Here is a 5000-nt window from a genome sequence, read left to right as displayed (position 1 = left end):
AGGCTCGACGAGAAAGACCGCAGGTTGAGACACTGGGGCAGTGGCAGCCCGCGGGACAGTGTTGGCAGATTCGGCAGCGCAGATTTGTGCGGCTGCAGGTTCGTCGGGGAAAATCGGCAGCGCAGATTTTTCGACGAACATGGGCTGGACGATGGACTGTCCAGGCCAGGCAGGAAAATTTGTCGAGGGGACACGCTGACGAAACAGCGCTGGTTCAGGCACGGGGGGCAGTGTTGGAATCGGCAGCGCCGACGAAATCGGCAAAGTCGGCAGAATCGGCAGCGCAGATTTTTCGACGAACATGGGCTGGACGCTGGACTGGCCGGGCCATGCAGGAAAATTCATCGAGGGGACACGCTGACGAAACAGCGCTGGTTCAGGCACGGCGGGCAGTGTTGGAATCGGCAGCGCCGACGAAATCGGCAAAGTCGGCAGAATCGGCAGCGGGTGCTGGCGATGGGTCTGGACGGGCTGGATAGTCCAAGGCTCGACGAGAAAGACTGCTGGTTTAGACACTGGGGCAGTGGCAGCCCGCGGGACAGTGTCGGCAGATTCGGCAGCGCAGATTTGTGCGGCTGCAGGTTCGTCGGGGAAAATCGGCAGCGCAGATTTTGCGACGAACATGGGCTGGACGATGGACTGTCCAGGCCAGGCAGGAAAATTTGTCGAGGGGACACGCTGACGAAACAGCGCTGGTTCAGGCACGGCGGGCAGTGGTGGAATCGGCAGCGCCGACGAAATCGGCAAAGTCGGCAGAATCGGCAGCGCAGATTTTTCGACGAACACGGGCTGGACGGTGGACTGTCCAGGCCAGGCAGGAAAATTCGTCGAGGGGACACGCTGAGGAAACAGCGCTGGTTCAGACACGGTGGGCGCAGTGTTGGAATCGGCAGCGCCGAGAAAATCGGCAAAGTCGGCAGAATCGGCAGCAGGTGCTGGCGATGAGTCAGGACGGACTGGATAGTCCAAGGCTCGATGAGAAAGACCGCTGGTTTAGACACTGGGGCAGTGGCAGCCCGCGGGGCAGTGTCGGCAGACTCGGCAGCAGTGTCTGCCGATTCGGCAGCGTTGGCTTGTTGGCGCGGGGGGCCGATGCGAGTGGGGACTTGGGCAGCGGGCAGTGAAAGCAAGAGTTTCCCCGATGCTGCCGGGAAAAACGCTCCCCGGGATGGCCGGGTGAGATGACCCGGCGGCCCGCGACGGGTCATTCAATTCCATGCCCCGTCAACATAACTCCCGATGTACTGTTTGCTTTTTCGGAAGAAGAGATCCATCCCCCCATCCTCGGCCAGCCAAAAACGCTCCAATTAATGGCCGGGTGAGATGACCCGGCGGCCCGCGACGCGTCATTCAAATCACTGCCCTATCGGCTACAACTGCTGATGGGTGGGATTAGAGGCCTGCCATGGTGGTGAGGGGCGGCGAGGACCGTGAAAGCTAGAGTTTTTCAGAGGCTGCCGGGAAAAAGGCCCCTCGGGTGGCGGGGTGCGAGGACCAGGCGCGTCATTCAATTCTCTTCCCTATCAACTTGGCTCCCGTTGGCGGGATTGGAGGCCTACTGTTTGTTACAGGGCTAAAATCGTCAGGGGAAGAGCTGACGAAACAATGCTGGTTTGGATGCAGGGGGTAGTGTTGGAATCGGCAGCGCGGACAAAATCGGCAAAGTCGACAAAAAAGACTGTTGGTCTGGACATCGGGGCAGCGGCAGCCATGCCGACAGGGGGGGAAATCGGCAGCGCAGATTTGTGCAGCTGCAGGTTCGTCGGGGAAATCGGCAGCGCAGATTTTTCGATGAACATGGGCTGGAAGATGGACTGTCCAGGCCAGGCAGGGAAATTCGTCAAGGGGACACGCTGACGAAAGTAGGCTCGTCGGTGAAAATCGGCAGCGCAGATTTTTCGACGAACAGGGGCTGGATGCTGGACCGGCCGGGCCAGGCAGGAAAATTCGTCAGGGGGGCACGCTGACGAAAAGAGGGGCTGCCGCGTGGAAAATCGGCAGCGCAGATTTTTCGACGAACATTCGTCAGGGGGGCACGCTGACGAAAAGAGGGGCTGCCGCGTGGAAAATCGGCAGCGCAGATTTTTCGACGAACAGGGGCTGGATGCTGGACCGGCCGGGCCAGGCAGGAAAATTCGTCAGGGGGGCACGCTGACGAAAAGAGGGGCTGCCGCGTGGAAAATCGGCAGCGCAGATTTTTCGACGAACATTCGTCAGGGGGGCACGCTGAGGAAAACAGGGGCTGCCGCGTGGAAAATCGGCAGCGCAGATTTTTCGACGAACATTCGTCAGGGGGGCACGCTGAGGAAAACAGGGGCTGCCGCGTGGAAAATCGGCAGCGCAGATTTTTCGACGAACAGGGGCTGGATGCTGGACCGGCCGGGCCAGGCAGGAAAATTCGTCAGGGGGGCACGCTGACGAAAAGAGGGGCTGCCGCGTGGAAAATCGGCAGCGCAGATTTTTCGACGAACAGGGGCTGGATGCTGGACCGGCCGGGCCAGGCAGGAAAATTCGTCAGGGGGGCACGCTGACGAAAAGAGGGGCTGCCGCGTGGAAAATCGGCAGCGCAGATTTTTCGACGAACAGGGGCTGGACTGGCCGGGCCAGGCAGGAAAATTCGTCAGGGGGGCACGCTGACGAAAACAGGGGCTGCCGCGTGGAAAATCGGCAGCGCAGATTTTTCGACGAACAGGGGCTGGACTGGCCGGGCCAGGCAGGAAAATTCGTCAGGGGGGCACGCTGACGAAAGTAGGCTCGTCGTGGAAAATCAGCAGCGCAGATTTTTCGACGAACAGGGGCTGGACGCTGGACTGGGCCAGGCAGGAAAATTCGTCAGGGGGGCACGCTGACGAAAACAGGGGCTGCCGCGTGGAATGGCAGCCTACACGCAGATGCGAATTCGGCAGCGCACGATGGCTTGAGCAGGTCATGGGTTCGACTTGGCGCGATCTGAAACCTGGACGAGGGACTGTCGACGCTGGACGAGCCAGCGCGGTGGCCTGTCGTGCCCCGTTCAGGGGGGGCCTGCCGCGGAGACAGCCCTCGCGGGCTCGACAGCGCAGGCCAGCGTCCCCGACGTCGCTGGCCGCGGCAGGCGAGCTGCCGGGGTTCCCGCATTCCTACAAGAAAACGTCGTGCTTTCCACATGAAACCAATCCAGTAAAATCAGCCATATTTTTATGAGGCTGCCCACTGAATTTGGGGTCATTCCGGGCCGGTTCCTAGTTTTGCGGATTTACTCGATTTCTAATGGTAGGAAAATTAAAACAAATACTTCCCGACCTCGAAAAATTCTGGGAAAATTAATGAAGGTGGATTGGATTTTTGCCAACCTCTCTGCAAAATTTCAGCTCAAAATACCAAGAAATGAATTTTTTAGAGGGGGGGTGACAGCTGGGACCTAGTAGTGTCTCCCCCTGCCAGAGCTGCAATGACACTTATTGCTCTTTAGGGAGCCACCAGGCCGGCGCCCCTCAAAGACCACACGCGCGCGCGCGCCCGCCCGCGCTGGGCGCTGGGGCGCTGGGGCCTGAGGGCCTGGGGCCCTTGGGGGCCCTTGGGCGCTTGGGCGCGCGCGCGCGGCCCCCGCAGCCATGCCGCGCCGCGCGACGCGCGGACAGCCCCTGCTGGCTTGCTCTCTCGCCCGCGGGGGGGCTGCCTTCGGGCCCTGGCCCCCCGCGTTCTGGCCTGCCCCCTGCGGGGGAGAGGCTAGGCGCTGCAGGGGCCAGCCCGACGTCGCTGGCCGCGGCAGGCGACAGCCCCTGCTGGCTTGCTCTCTCGCCCGCGGGGGGGCTGCCTTCGGGCCCTGGCCCCCCGCGTTCTGGCCTGCCCCCCGCGTGGGAGAGGCTAGGCGCTGCAGGGGCCAGCCCGACGTCGCTGGCCGCGGCAGGCGACAGCCCCTGCTGGCTTGCTCTCTCGCCCGCGGGGGGGCTGCCTTCGGGCCCTGGCCCCCCGCGTTCTGGCCTGCCCCCCGCGTGGGAGAGGCTAGGCGCTGCAGGGGCCAGCCCGACGTCGCTGGCCGCGGCAGGCGAGCCGCCGGGGTTCCCGCATTCCTACAACAAAACGTCGTGCTTTCCACATGAAATCAATCCAGTAAAATCAGCCATATTTTTATGAGGCTGCCCACTGAATTTGGGGTCATTCCGGGCCGGTTCCTATTTTTTCCGATTTCCTCGATTTTTAATGGTAGGAAAATAAAAAAAAATACTTCCCGACCTCGAAAAATTCTGGAAAAATTAATAAAGTTGGATTGGATTTTTGCCAACCTCTGTGCAAAATTTCAGCTCAAAATACCAAGAAATGAATTTTTTAGAGGGGGGGTGACAGCTGGGACCTAGTAGTGTCTCCCCCTGCCAGAGCTTCAATGACACTTATTGCTCTTTAGGGGGGTGCCCCCTGACTGGCCATGGGGCGCGCTGGCCTGGCGCCCATAGGCCTGCCGCGGGGGATATGTGGGCTGTTGCTAAACTCGGACTAAGGTGGGGGGCCTCATGGCCCGAAGTATTGCCGGCATCGATGACCCGTTTTCCGGCCGGCGACGACCCGATTCCGGCCACCGTCTTCGGGACCCGCTCCAAGCCGTCGGGCGCGTTGGGGCTGCTTATCCGCGGCGTGGGCGTGGCATTCATTTGCCGTGCTTGTGCCAAGGTGCTGGCAGCTGCTGCGCGGCTGTCTGCTTGCCGCGACGTCACGGCGGCGGTGGCCGCTGCCCCTGCTCGCAAGTCGGAGGCCTGGCCGACGTGGCTGGTGCGGACCGCCGAGCTTGGGGATTGCGAGGAGAGCTCTACGCTGGCGTGGGCGTGGCATTAAATTGCCGTGCGCGCGCCCATGCGTTGGCTCTCCTCGCAATCCCCGACCTCGTGGCGTGACGTGCCCGCTGCCGAGGCCTGGCCTCCGTCTTGCGAGCCGGGGCTGACAGCCCCCCGCATGATTGTCCCTGTCGTTCCCCCCCGCGGCCTGTCCCTTGTCCCTTCGAGATCCTTCGCCTCCGGCTGCGGTGG

This window comes from Populus nigra, chromosome 2 (assembly GCF_951802175.1).
Source record: "Populus nigra chromosome 2, ddPopNigr1.1, whole genome shotgun sequence".
Lineage (NCBI taxonomy): Eukaryota > Viridiplantae > Streptophyta > Magnoliopsida > Malpighiales > Salicaceae > Populus > Populus nigra.
The sequence above is the reverse complement of the archived record's forward strand: the minus strand, read 5'-3'. Positions refer to the sequence as shown.